Here is a 15,869-nt window from a genome sequence, read left to right as displayed (position 1 = left end):
ACACACCATAAGACTCTGAGGGGGACAAGTCTCTAATATTTGGCAATGGTTTCACAATAGAAATGTTAATGGACTAACAGTATTATCAAAGTATTATCACAGTATTTGATGCAAACCACTTCAATTTTTGTCAAATATCTAATAATTTCATGATTCATGTAATTCATAGCTGAATGTGACAACGACGACACACATGCATTATATTGCATTGCATATAATGTGTGCTGGTCAACTAGTCTAAAATTAAGAAACCCCTAGAAAACAGTAAAAAAAATAAAATAACATAGGAACATTGTGTACAATTAGGAAAGGCTACTTAATTTTTTTATTCCAATTTTCAAATATGATACTAAATACCACAGGGAAAAGGGCTTCTATTTGTGACGTGCTGTCTTTGCATTTGAACATTGCACATTTTAAACAGGACACGGATTAGCTAAATAAATGTTAGCCAATACAAACATATTTATAGAAAACATTTGACAATGAATAGACAGGAGTCCAATAATAGCATAACGAGTCACTTATTCTAAAAAGAATATCAAGTATAAGTAAGACAAATCCGACATATAATGAGGGCTGTGTTAACAGTAAAACGTCCGTCATTTAATGAATTTTAAAAACACTGATGGATAATACAAAATGCTTTCTGACATTTTGACAGAAAAAAGAAACAAGCAAGAACAAAAATTAAACTTAGCCCGTCAATTTTTATTTTACAATTAGGCCTATCTTCTCTCTCTCTCAGTGTGCGCGTCCGTGTTTGTGAGAGAGAGCTCGTGCAGAACTGACACAACGGTACTTTTTAATCCATAAGTAACTAACGCGCTAGTTTTCATACAAAATAAATATATAACATAATTAGGTACTTTAGTTATTTTTAACACAATAACGTAACACACGAAGGCTATGTTTCTCAACACTGAGAATGAATACATATTAGAGCCCGACCATTATCAGCGGGCCGATATTATCGGCCGATATTAGGCATTTTCCAAACTATCGGTATCGGCATTTATAACGGCCGATAAATGAATATTTAAAAAATAAAATAAAAGCGGACGAAACACCCTGCAACCCTGTTGGCGCTGCATTAGCATAGTTTGTCCACCAGAGGGCACTCTACAAGGAAGACTGCTAACATCAATGAGCTTGGAAATCACAACGAACTTATTCTGCCTAAATAAAGTAATGATTACTGTATTTATAACTAGCACATCTGTTGTTCCAGTCCCTGCATTGTAAAACGTAAGTTAGGCACGCGAGGAGTGAACATTTAGACAGAGAAAAAGTATCAAACATAGCAGCTAGCCTGTGCATAAAAGTTAGCTTTTCTTTTACACGTGTGTGAAATCCAAGTGTGCGTTACTGTAGGGGTAGCATAATGAGGGTCCCTACATGCAAACCGAAGCATTGAGAACTTTGTAAGTGTACAGACAGTTTAAAAGAAGATACTTTATAAAGACAGTACATTACGCGTTTACAGCCATTCGTCATCTTGGAAAACAGTCTCGACTAATCGAGTCACGAACGCCGCGCTAAGTGAGCTGGTCGATAGGAATTACGTTTGTGAAATCTAACGTAGCACGGCGTTCGTGACTCGATTAGTCGAGACTGTTTTCCTAGATGATGCCTGTAAACGCGTAATGTACTGTCTTTATAAAGTATCCTCTTATTAAACTGTCTGCACATTTACAAAGTTCTCAATGCTTCGGTTTGCATGTAGGGAGCCTCATTATGCTACCGTGTTAGTGTGAGGCTATTTTGAGCCTTGTTAGTGGTATTAACTAGTGATTTACTTTTACTTACTCTGTGCCCCATACACTAGCATTATAAGCTAATCTGTTTTTAGAGATAAAACTCTTTACATTCGATTTTCATGAAAACGCATCCCAGGGAACGATCGACTCGGTAACCATGTGTTAAAGGAGAACTCCGGTCAATTTTAACATTGAGCTCATTTTTTTGTACATTTGGAGTGCTGTCAATACAGAGAACAACGACAAAAATCGGTGTTGCCTAGTAGTCGGCAATCGACTACTTTGGACTTCAACCGAAAACAGGATGTAAACAGGTATTTGCGCTGGCTTAAATAACATCATTTTTATACATATCTTTCACATCTACTGCAGTCAGATTCACTCGTGTTCACTCAGAAGGAATCACTCACATTTTCTGTGCACTTGTAATGACACATCAAGGATGTTAAGAGGCTAAAAGCAGGTTTAAAACTTGCCCCATTGAAGTCAACAGGGTGCAAATTTTAAAAATAGAATAACTCGGTGTAGGCAACACCGATTTTTGTCGTTGTTCTCTGTATTGACAGCACTCCAAATGTACAAAAAAATGAGCTCAATGTTAAAATTGACCGGAGTTCTCCTTTAATTACCTCACATAATGTATTTAGTGCATCACTAAGTAGTAGATTTTAGAAGGCAGGCAGCAAATGATGATTGAAAATGGTTTGTTGTAGCTTGATGGAATAGATGGATAGAATTAGGAGTGACCTTTGTCTTGTTTAATAATAAAACAAATGATGATGATGATAATAATAATATCATCATCATTGATTTTTTTTTATTATTACTGTCAATATTAATAATAGGCTAATAGTTGATTTTTTTGTTCAAAGGACTTTAAGTTTCATATCTTAAGTTTGTATTTTTAATATACATTATATTTATCAGAACTTTAATATATTCTGTTCTGTTGTGACAATAAAGTTAATTTAAAAAAATATATATATATTTTTAAACTGCATTATATTATTTTAGTAAGGCTGAGTCTAAGGCTTTTTTTAACATAATCCCTTCTGGAAAATGGTTTATACAGCCCACATACATAGAACAGGCAGATATTTTGCTACTGAATGTTGTGTAAGTGCAGTTTATAAGAAATGGGTCTAATATCCAGTTTATTTTCAAAATCAAAATATCGGCTTATAAATCGGCTCTTTTCGAGTTAATATCGGCATCGGCCCCCAAAAATCCATATCGGTCGGGCTCTAATACATATACGCCTGTTTCTCCAGACTTGCACTTATCAGTCATCCACAAATCACATCACTTTCATAATCACTAAGCCATAGCGATTTTGAATTTATTAAGATTTATTGTTCAGGATTACTTGAGCATTTTATTATTTGCATGGCTGAATGATGTCTTCCTCTTTTCTGAGTGACCATGAATAACGGAGTATTTTAAGATAATCCATGCGATCCGTGTGATCATCGAATCCATAGGATTTAGTTAACTCAATACAATATTTCAACTTTCCACATCGGCCCCAGGCCGTTTACCTTCAGGAGTCAGAACTTCTGACTCAGAAGTACCGTGACTACTGTACTGTCCTCGCTTATGAAATCAGTCAGACGGCGGGCCGTGGGAGTGGAAGTGGGATCGATCGGGATTCTTTACTGGTGTCGATTTTCAGTCTCTTTTTAATGATGATAGGCCTTACGCATCTGTCAATCATCCCCACTTGCTATTTGGGGAATGAACCCAGCGCTATGATTGGTCAAACTCTTCTTTTGCTGTTGCTTGATTTGAGGACTGCGCGTGCACAGAGGTGTCACCAGGTTTTTGCATAGTTTAGAGTGGCAAATCGTACCAGCGTACTTTGAGGTCAAAATGCGTATCCGCTATGCAAAATGCGTACAGGTTGGCAGGTCTGTTATGGGCAAAAATAACAATTGCCCTCATGTTTTGATGCAGGACAACAATTGTGAGTCAATTTTCTTTCATTTTAGCAGCAATGTAATTGTACAAAGTAACATTTATCTTTCACAACAAAGTGCAAGTGAATAGCACATACCTGGCACATATGCTGGCTAACCATAGATATATCTATAGACTATGGATACAATATACGTCACATGACTAAACATGCGTCAGAGTTTTTGAACACCTCCATTCTCACAGTCCACACTACAACGCAAAAATGGTGTTTTCAAATGTAATCCTCCTTGGAGAGCGTTTTCAAAAAGCTCAGGACAACAACGACCGTCTCAGAGTAAGGTCAAAATGTAGAGAAAAAGATGCGTTTTAAAAATGATCTGGATTAATGTAGACGTAAACAATGTGAATGTGTGCATTTTTTTTTATTTAAAATAGTATTTGCAAACAGTTCAAATGCATTGCTTTACAATAAATTTGAGTTATTTTAATTATGTGTTTCTGTTTCTTTATTCCAAACCCCTTTAACTCCTATAATTATTTAATTCCTTTGAACAAAGACCATTACTACCATCCCCCCAAATGTTCAAGACATGGTCACAGGCACAGCCTTGGATTACGCAGCCCAAGCAAGAGCACTGTAGGCCGATAAATGGGAGAGATACACATCTGGAGACTGACGGGTGGCGGGTGCGCATGAGGCGAAAGGTGCTGATGAGACTGGCATTTAAAAACAAACATATGTTGACACACACACCTTCCCCTCAATATTAAACAAGACAATGAAGTAGAGGAGTGAAAAAAGGGGTGACGCACTATAGTTTGTTGTGACATCCTCTTCATAAGCCCCCAGTTCTTCTTTCAAACTGTGCCAAACTTTTGAAGAGACACTCTCTCTTTCTCTCTTTTTGTCTATATCTCTCACTCAGTTTATAAATTCCCCCCCTCCCATCACGGAATACACCCACACACACCCCTCCGCACGGCTCCACAGATCTTGGCACATCCCCTTCTTTCTGACAGGCAAATCAAACCAATGTGAGTGATAGAGAGCAGAGCAGTGTGTGTGCGTGTGTATGAGGGATAACAATCAAAAGAATGAGAGAGTACAGGTGTTTGGGTTTACGAGACAAGCACAGTTGCCTGGGTCTTTGACAGCTGTTGATGTTATCACAGACACTTATTGGCTGCGAGTTTGAAAGGCAGCCGGGGGGGGTGGGGAGATTGGGCGAGAGACACAGGGAGAGAGTGAGAAAGAGAGTCAGAAACTAGAAGTTGGAAGAGGGGGAGCAACGGGCCTCCCCTTTGAAACCTCCCTGTGCTAGATAACATTTGGCTGAACTTTCCAATGTGAACCTCCTCCTGACATGCAGCAATCTGAGAAAGAGACACAAGAGAGAGAGAGAGAGTGAGAGGGATGAAGACGAGTCGAAAAAGAAAGTATTGACTGCAGCGTTTCACGTCTATTAGGAGTAGTAGAAGAGGGGGACCGGTCTAGAGGGGTCGTGGGGGAACGTCTCACCAAGCTGACAGGCGTCACGTTAATCAGGAGGAAATGCGTTCGCTTGAGTCCTACCACACACTTAACCAGAGGTCGCTGCACAAAACAATGAACGGAACAAAAAACACAAGAGTAAAGCAGTCAAACTAGAGTGGCCATTAGCAGCAATCTGACCAGCTTCATATAAAGCCTCCCTGTTCCTTTTTTCCATCACTTTGACATGTAATCAGACCAAAACAAAACAGACGTAATGTGCAGCGATGGAAAGGATGTGCAACGGCCTCATGTGACAGTTCAAGGCCTTTCATTCTGCAGCAGTGGGCCTCCCAGCATTTACAGTTACAACTGAAAATTCTCACATGAGCAGATTTGTCGCATTAGAACTTTAAAAACATATCAACGATCAATGAATTGAGCATAATTTATGATAATAAGGGTAAGAATATGATCCTTTAACTCAATTTTGTTGATACCTAAATACTTGAACCCTGCTCCTATAGGGAGCCACTGTCCTGCAGAGTTTAACCCTAATCAAACACACCTGAAGCAGCTAATCAAGCTCTTAAGGATCGCTTGAAAGTACACATGCAGGTGTGCGGAAGTAGGATGGAAATTAACTTTGCAGGACAGAGGGTCCCCAGCAAACCAACATATTAGAATGATGCTGTGTTCAAGCCATGGTTTAATTACCGTAACGATTCTGTACAACTGTACAAAGCCTTCATGTGCTTGTAGAACTTGTAATTACAATGTGTAAACTAATTTTTTTCTGAGAGCTACAACTTGTGCCACCTGACCACTGCAGATTTCAGGTGTGTTCGACTAGAAGCGTCATTGTGCACATTGATTAGTAATATGACAAAGCACCACGAGAGCGTTTCGAAAGCATACAGAGCTTTATTTACGGTAATTACGACATGGCATGAACGCAGCATGATTTCTGAAGGATCATGTGACACTGAAGGCTGATGCTGAAGTTATGATGCTGAAAATTAAGCTTTGCCATCATAGGAAAAAAGGACATTTTAAAATATATTAAAATAGAAAATAATTACTTTAAATTGTAATAATATTTCACAATATTACCCTTTTTACTGTTTTTTTGATTAATTAAATATTGCTTTGGTGAACATAAGAAATATATATAGAAATATATATATATACACACACACATATACAATTTTTTCTTTTTCTTTTTTATCTTACCAACCCCACACTTTTGAACAGTAGTGTCTTAGAAATGTCTTGCTTTGCCTGTATGCATAAAAACATAATAGAAGGAAAGATTCTCTGAACAGACTCTTTGCAAAAACTTCCTCACAAAACAATCCTCACTGAAGCTGTTCTGGTCGAACTGAAACAATCACAGACCTTGTTAAAATAAACATCAGATACTCTTTCCCTATGCAATCAAATGTTCAAAATTTCAGGGTCAAATATGAAAAGTTTAACAAATATTCCAATTAAAAGATCAACCATTAATCTGAACATGAATATATGAATCTACAAGCTATCAGAAAGTGCACAATGTTTAGTGGTATTTCTTATATTTTACTCTATTGTCAGAAGGCTCGGTTTCCATTGAGGGTATTTTACTGGAGAATAAGTTATTTCTAAAAGTTATAATATGCTTTCATAATACAATAAACGCTTATCTAAGATCAAGAAAAAAATTGCTTCCTAAAGATATGTCCCCTTTTCATGCACATATTTAAATTATTTCTACTGAGCCTGATCCTGATCCCTCTCATTCCTCAAGCAACAGAGAACTCAAAGAAACCAAAATACAAGCCAGCCAAAAGTAGGCAGTGAGACCACAGGATTTCCCTCTTAAACTATTTTCCTTTTCAGTTTGAGACAAAACATAGATCTTGGCTGCGATTCGACAAAACTGAAAAGGATGGCATGTTACACATAATCTTTTTTTTCCTATTCCACTCCTTATTGTTTCACCCTTTTTCTTTTATTCAGGTTATGTTAATTCACTCTGTGTAAGTGTTCTCAATGGATAATCTGTATGGTAATGGGTCATACTCATCCAACACCACGTATAAAAATGTCAGACTCCACAGGAGTAAAAAAAAAAAAAAAAAAGTGTGAGAAAATGAGTCCCCGTCTTACTCTTGCTTTATTTTCTTCCACAAAATATTAATTTCCACCTCAGATGCTAGTGATTGATACTCAGCATGGTGAACTAATAGCTGAAATTATATTTGGTAATAATTCATGTTCGGCGGTCTCCTGTGAGCTCTGTGTGGCCCCCCTGTCTAATTCAGCTTTAGGAAGCCAATATGAATTTCATGTTTAACCAAGTTCTACTTGATTTCTACAGGGAGCACTCTCCTACCATACACTTTTGCTCTGTACAAATTCATATTCTAAGGCCTTTTAAGGTTTCCATGTCATTTGTCATAATGACATAAATGATTCATAAACCGTGCACCTCATCTCAGCTTGTTCGTTCATTAGCGCTCTGCTTCTCGTAACATCCACGTATTCAGGCCTTACACGCATTTTATTGTTTGTATCTGTGTGTGTTTACGTGGCAATTTTTTACATATGCATATTTTAAATGAGCGACATATCAAAGCTCCACCAAGGGAAGGAGAATAGGAAGTGGTCATTAAGGAAAAGAGCAATACATGTTTCTCACTTTTTTTCTCTCTCCTAATACAACAGATGACAAATTGCGTCCCTCAGGTTGCTCTTGTTATTCCACAATTACAGCAGGTACGAGTGTAAGGGGTGTGTTCCCCCACAGGCTTTTTTAATGCCGCTAAACAAATGATGACAGACTGAAGATGGACAGGATACATTAAAAAAAAAAACTTACAACATGCACTACCACTCAAAAGTTTGGGGTTGCTAAGATTTCTTAATGTTTTTTAAAGTATCTTATGTTCACATAGGCTGCATTTATTTGATCAAAATAACAATGAAAACAGTAAAATTGTGATATATTATTACAATTTAAAATATCTGAATTCTATTTTATTATATACTGTATACATGCACTCACCTAAAGGATTATTAGGAACACCTGTTAAATTTCTCATTAATGCAATTATCTAATCAGCCAATCACATGGCAGTTGCTTCAATGCATTTAGGGGTGTGGTCCTGGTCAAGACAATCTCCTGAACTCCAAACTGAATGTCAGAATGGGAAAGAAAGGTGATTTAAGCAATTTTGAGCGAGGTATGGTTGTTGGTGCCAGACGGGCCGGTCTGAGTATTTCACAATCTGCTCAGTTACTGGGATTTTCACGCACAACCATTTCTAGGGTTTACAAAGAATGGTGTGAAAAGGGAAAAACATCCAGTATGCGGCAGTCCTGTGGGCGAAAATGCCTTGTTGATGCTAGAGGTCAGAGGAGAATGGGCCGACTGATTCAAGCTGATAGAAGAGTAACTTTGACTGAAATAACCACTCGTTAACTAGCGAGGTATGCAGCAAAGCATTTGTGAAGCCACAACACGCACAACCTTGAGGCGGATGGGCTACAACAGCAGAAGACCCCACCGGGTACCACTCATCTCCACTACAAATAGGAAAAAGAGGCTACAATTTGCACAGGCTCACCAAAATTGGATAGTTGAAGACTGGAAAAATGTTGCCTGGTCTGATGAGTCTCGATTTCTGTTGAGACATTCAGATGGTAGAGTCAGAATTTGGCGTAAACAGAATGAGAACATGGATCCATCATGCCTAGTTACCACTGTGCAGGCTGGTGGTGGTGGTGTAATGGTGTGAGGGATGTTTTCTTGGCACACTTTAGGCCCCTTAGTGCCAATTGGGCATCGTTTAAATGCCACGGCCTACCTGAGCATTGTTTCTGACCATGTCCATCCCTTTATGACCACCATGTACCCATCCTCTGGTGGCTACTTCCAGCAGGATAATGCACCATGTCACAATGCTCGAATCATTTCAAATTGGTTTCTTGAACATGACAATGAGTTCACTGTACTAAAATGGCCCCCACAGTCACCAGATCTCAACCCAACAGAGCATCTTTGGGATGTGGTGGAACGGGAGCTTCGTGCCCTGGATGTGCATCCCACAAATCTCCATCAACTGCAAGATGCTATCCTATCAATATGGGCCAACATTTCTAAAGAATGCTTTCAGCACCTTGTTGAATCAATGCCACGTAGAATTAAGGCAGTTCTGAAGGCGAAAGGGGGTCAAACACAGTAGTATGGTGTTCCTAATAATCCTTTAGGTGAGTGTATATATATATATATATTTTTTTTATTCTTGTGATGCCAAAGCTGAAATTCCAGCAGCCATTACTTCAGTGGGATAGTTCACCCAAAAATGAAAATTCTGTCATCATTTACTCACCCTCATTTTGTTCCAAACCTGTATGAATTTGTTGAACACAAAAGAAGATATTTTGAATAATATTTCATCTTTATGCACTCTAAAAAATGCTGGGTTATTTTTTAAACCCAAATGCTGGGTTGAGCATTTTGACTATGTTGCTGGGTTATTTTTTCCGTAATCAGCTGACAATGACCCAGCATTTGGGTTTGTTTTGGAAATTTTGACCCAGCGCCTCCTCGCGAGTCGCGCGCTTTTGTCCACACTGTTCAAATCACTACGTCAACAGGAGGACGAGAGGTTCAAGCAGGAGCGAGCGTAAAGGTGAGCAACCCTGTTTTATTACAACTTTCCTTTTGTTAAGTAACGTTAGTCAAATAAGTCAGAAAGTCAACAAGAAGTTATGTTGAAATGAACTATGAATTATTGACGACGTCGACGTCTGTCGAACTAGCGACCGTTATGCTAACGTTAACGTTACGTTACACATAACATTCATTATTTTTACACGGTCTGTAATCAATTATTCCACTTAAAACACGGTCACAATGTCTAAGTACAGTTGTTGGTGTCTGTTTTATCTCCAGAAATGTTGCGGGTTACTTGATTCGGCGGATGGATGCAGTGTAACGTCACTGGCTAGTGGCTGGATATGCTAAAGAAGCTGTAAGTCTAACGTTACCTATTATTTAACTGTGTTTGTTAGTCATTTTCGAAAGGTAGCTTTACATAAAATATTGAATTATGCTGCAGTATGTTCTCTGTGTTTGGGTGTGTGCGCCTTAGTTCAATTTGGCTAAGCATTTCTGCAGAAAACAGTGTCATCGTCCAGCTCAGTACAATTCTTATCAAAAACTGTCATTGTTCATTTGAAGTCAGCTCAGTGAGCGTTGCTTCAGTTACGTTCAGAAACTATGTAAAGATAATCAAAGTAGTTACTGAAGTACAATTTGGTCTTAAACCGGCTCTGAAAAAAAGAGTCCACAAAATATCCACAAAATTAACATTTCTTCTGTTTACAGTCTTGTGAATTAACAATAGTTAATTAAGCTGTTAAAAATTATTTAGTCTATTTATTTATTTTATTTTTTTAATTAAGTAATGATTCATTAAAATTATTTAAATATATTTTTTTTAAATTAACTGGAGCCAGCATAAAAATTAATTTTAAAAACATTGTATAAGACATGCTAAATTTGTAAAGATATTACTAATCAGATGTTTCCTTCTTTTCTTTTACAGCAATGGACATTTTTGTTCAACAAATCTCCTCAACTGGAGTCTTGAGTGCCTCATTGAAAAATTGCTGGTAAATATGTGATGAACAATTTTGCATTTCAAATTCTCTTTCTTAGTATGTAATCTTTTTTTCACAGTTGCATCCAGTGCCAACCCTAACCCTTAAATAGTTCGCCCAAAAATGATATTTAACCCATGATTTACTCACCCTCAAGCCGTTTGAGATGCATATGTCAATCTTTTTTCAGACGAACACATTTTCAGTTATTTTAGAAAATGTCTTCGATCTTTCAGTGGTTATAATGTCAAGCAATGGGGTCCACCTCCTTCAAGTCCCAAAATGTGCATGCATCCTTCACAAAAGTAATCCATCCGGCTCCAGGGGGATAAACGAAGGCCTTCTGAGGGTAATCCGTGCGGTTTTGTCGTAAAAACATACATATTTAAAACTTTAGAAACGAAAATAACTGGCTTCCGGTAGCGTTCGACGCGCGTTCATGGAGATGGATGCTGGCGTATGACGTAGCGTAGAAAGCGTCGTGACGTAGAACGAACGTAGAGTTTTGTTTTGCTCTGCTCTCTGGCTGCGCTGTCACGTTCGTTCTACGTCACGACGCTTTCTACGCTACGTCCTACGGATTACTTTTGTGAAGGATGCATGCACATTTTGGAACTTGAAGGAGGTGGACCCCATTGCTTCACATTATAACCACTGAAAGATCTAAGACATTTTCTAAAAAAAACTGAAAATGTGTTTGTCTGAAAAAAGATTGACATATGCATCTCGAACGGCTTGAGGGTGAGTAAATCATGGGTTAAATATCATTTTTGGGCGAACTATCCCTTTAACAAAGTTTGCTACACCATTCACAATAAGCTCAAAAACATGAATGGCCAATTTACTTGTCCAAGTACAAGCACATGACAAGACAATTTAAATCAGTTATATTGTAGGGCTGGCATAGGGTACCACTTCTGTGCCTAGTCGTTGTCAGTGTAATTTCATAGATAGCTGTGCTTGTTTGCCCCTTTCTTGGTTTAAGGCAGTGGTTCTCAAATGTCCTGGGACCCCCATAATTTAGGATGTCTCACCCAATTTAAATTTTGCAGTCTGTACTAATGAGCTGAATCAGGTGTGTTAAATGAGGGAGAGATATAAAATGTGCAGTGGTATGGGGTCCCCAGGACGGGTTTGAGAAGCACTGCTTTAAGGGATAGTTCACCTGAAAAGGAAAATTCTGTCGTCATTTACTCACCCTCATGGTATTACAAACCTGAATGATTTTCTTCTCCTGAACACAAAAGAAAAAATGTTGGTAACAAAACAGTTAACAATAGCCATTGACTTTTATAGTACTTTTTTCCTATTATGGAAGTCATTGGTTACCGTCAACTATCTTGTTGACATTCTTTAAAAAATCTTTTTGTGTTCAGCAGAAGAAAGAAACTTCAAAAAAAGTTCCAAAAAAAGGTTTGGAACAACGTGAGGGTGAGTAAATGAGGCGAGTAAATTTGACATGAGGGTGAGTAAATTTGCATTTTAAGGTGAACTATACCTTTAATAACACTAAATGTTTTCAGATTACCAGAGTACATATTTAACTGTTATATATTTAAGCTAATTTCACTCATTCTAAGTTGACCTTAGTTAGAAATGCACTTTGCTTAATTTAAAAGCTGATGAACGAACAAGTTCTAATTTGCCATTTTTCTATTCTTAGATTCCAAAGGCATACTAGCACTTACAATCCTGCCTGTCATTCTTCCCCCGCCTGTGTACAAGATTGGCCACAAAACCTTTCGGCCAACTATTCAAGAGACAAGAACCTCATTCATTGATGTACAACCGGTAAGTAAAACAACTGGGGACAAAAAGGGCAGGCTCATTTCTTTACACCTTTTTGTAGGGCTGCACGATAAATCGTTTTATTGCTGCTTGAATCTAACATGCATTTCATTTTCTCACAACTCTTTAAAGGATTAGTTCACCCCAAAATGAAAATTTCCTAATAATTTACTCACCCCAATGTCTTCCAAGATATCCATGTCTTTCTTTCTTCAGTGGAAGAGAAATTAAGTTTTTTGAGGAAAACATTTCAGGATTATTCTACACAGAATGGACTTTAATGACAACCAACTATCCCAACGTTCAAAGAAGGTTCAAATGTCCGTCTCAGAGCAGCTTCAGAGACTCTACACAATCCCAGTCGAGAAATAAGGGTCTTATCTAGCGAAACCATCAGCCATTTGTGGTTTAATAGTATATAAATGTTTTTTTTTTTGTTTTTTGTTTTTAAATGACCAATGGTTTCGCTAGATAATACCCTTATTTCTCAACTGGGATTGTGTAGAGACTCTGAAGCTGCATTGAGACTGACATTTGAACCTTCTTTGAACATTGGGATAGTTGGTTGCCATTTAAGTCTATTCTGTGTAGAAACATACTGAAATGTTTTCCTCAAAAAAACTTAATTTCTTTTCCACTGAAGAAAGAAAGACATGGATATCTTGGATGGCACTGGGGTGAGTAAATGATTAGGAAATTTATATTTTGGGGTGAACTAATTCTTTAAGTTAATTTAAGATGGTATTTAACTAATTTAAGACTGCTCTTATGAAAACCTAAGACACACTTTTAAATAATTATCTGTGTCTGATATTGTCTTTCCCTCATTTAGTCTGGAACCAACATGGTGCTTTACCTGGAAAGGCAGAGAGAAGCAAAACCCTTCCCCTTTGTCTTGGAGCTTGGAATGGCTGGACAGTTTTTTGGTGAATGGGGAAACTCTGGAAAAGTTGACTCCGTTTTTTTTTTTTTATCATTTTGTGAAGATAATTTTTAGCTAGGCTATTTTACAGTTTATAGGTATAGAGTTTCATGTTTTTATTTTGCTACACAGGACTAAATGATTGCTTATTTAAAATGAATTGCAATGTATGTACTTACTGTTTATACGCAGAGATGTGCCTCTCATTTTTGCTGCACAGGACTAAATGATTGCTTATTTAAGTGAATTACAATGTATGTACTTACGTGTTTTTTATTGTATTCTTTGTGAATAGAATCTTAAGCTGTAGGCTATTTTACAGTTTATAAGTGAAGAGTTTTGAATTTTGAGAATCTTACCATTTTATAATATTTTAACATACCAACATTTTAGCACAAATGATTTTTGTGGGCCTCCGTTTATGTTACAGATGTCTGTTTTTTTTAACATGAATGTATTTTTGATTATATTAATTTCCTGGAATAAACACTTTAATTGAATCAATAAACAGTAGTGTTATTATTGTTATTAATATTTTTTTATTCGTTTTTATTATCTAAAATTAATAACCTGTAGCATAGGGGTTGTTTGACCCAGCACTGATTAAAAACAACCCAGCAGATGGGTTAATGTATAAAAACCCAGCCTGCTGGGTCAAAATAACCCAGCATGTGTTCTGTCCAATATTTACCCAGCGCTGGGTTGCCAAATAACCCAAATTGGGTTGTTTTTAACCCAGCATTTTTTAGAGTGTGATAAAGATTTATCGGTCTGCCGATTTTATCGGCCGATATGAGCCTGTCGCAGATATTTTATGGGCTTTATTTACTCCCTGATATCGGGATCGCCATCGGCCCCCAAAAATCCATATCGGTCGGGCTCTAATATGGAGGAAAAGAAAATACTATGTCAATGGTGCCCGACAACTGTTTGGTTACTGAAATTCTTTCAAATATATTTGTTTGTGTTCAGAAAGAAGAAATAAATTCATACAGGTTTGGAACATCTTGAGGGTGAGTAAATTACAGAATTTTCATTTTTGGATTAACTATCCCGTTAAGTGTCACATTCACAGTGTCACATCAGTGTCTGATATGCTGATTTGATGCATTTCTTATTTTTATTAACGTGGAACACAGTTCTGTGTGTTCAACACAGTTCAACTGTGACATTTTTTTTTTCAGATTTTTTTTTTTTTTTTTTTTTATTAATAGAAAGTTCAAAATTACTGTATTTAACTGAAATAGAAATCTTTTGTGACTTACTATCACATTTAATCAATTTATCTTATCTTTGCTGAAAAATGTATTACCATTAAAAAAAAAAAAAGATTACTGACTCCAGACTTTTTAACTATATATTGCCATGATTTTTCTTCTTTTCAACAACTTGTTGGATTGTTATGTTTAGCCCAAATGTTTCACCAAGCACAACATGTTCGTGGATCAACATTCCAATCAACCAATCAGATTTGAGAGGCAAGTTTACAGTTTATGTCAAGTTTAGGCTTTCAGTCAGGGTTAAGTGCTTCTACATCAGTGTTGTTCACATACTGTATAATTTCCCTCTGATTTTAGGGACAACTTATGGGCAAGGTTAGGTTTAAGGGTAAGGATAGGGTTAAGTTTTCGGACAGGAATGTTGATCTAGGGACTTACTTGGAAAAATCAAGGTGACCATAATTTGTGACCGTGCTCAAAATAGACAGCACTAATTGGTGGGTCCATGAGGTGGCAGCACTCTTAGAACCTCTTAGAGAAGAAGTTGGAAAATGCCAATAAAATCAACAAAAGACAAAAGGTCCAAACCACTCAAATGGATATGCAAGCATATCAGAAGGCATTTGTCCTACTTGAGTTTGAAAAACATTTTGAACTTGTTCGTGTCCATATGAAACAAGTCCATGCTCAATGGAGTATATTCAGAAAGTCTAGAATGCTCAACTGAAAAATGAAGCACACACTCCAGGTTAAAATAGATAAAAAATGAAAATGCAGTCATCATTTACTTACACATGTCATTCCAAAATGATGGCAGACTTTTTGGGTGAACTATCCCATAAACACAAATGAAGTGTAACCCAAACAAATCTATTCATCAAATAATGGCTTTTTCTTATATCTGCAGTTTTGATTGCGAGATGGAAGTTAACACCACAAAGTGTTGGTGGCCTAAAAAGGAGGGTGCTACAAGTTAGTATAAAGTAAACATGGTTCCGCATTGGAGACAAGGAGGGGCCTACGGGTTAGACGAGGTTAGGTTTGAGCTTATTGGGTGTCAGTCAAATCTCCTCTTGTGCATCTGCCACAAATAAAAATAATAAAGTGCAGCCCAGAGGATACACACTCATCAACAAGTGGTT

At 37.3% G+C, this 15,869-nt stretch overlaps 1 long non-coding RNA gene across 1 annotated transcript; it reads left to right on the top strand.

Moving 5' to 3' along the window:
• The first annotated feature begins 9,706 nt into the window (after window positions 1-9,706).
• Window positions 9,707-14,009, top strand: LOC308679761. The gene is made up of 5 exons (XR_014028844.1): window positions 9,707-9,824; window positions 10,088-10,166; window positions 10,743-10,809; window positions 12,461-12,588; window positions 13,418-14,009. It is a non-coding gene; the product is annotated as an uncharacterized lncRNA (long non-coding RNA).
• The last annotated feature ends 1,860 nt before the right edge of the window (window positions 14,010-15,869 follow it).

Source organism: Scardinius erythrophthalmus, assembly GCF_964197995.2.
Source record: "Scardinius erythrophthalmus genome assembly, chromosome: 2".
Classification (NCBI taxonomy): domain Eukaryota; kingdom Metazoa; phylum Chordata; class Actinopteri; order Cypriniformes; family Leuciscidae; genus Scardinius; species Scardinius erythrophthalmus.
Note: the sequence above shows the minus strand (reverse complement) of the source record. Positions and strands in the feature narration are given on the sequence as shown.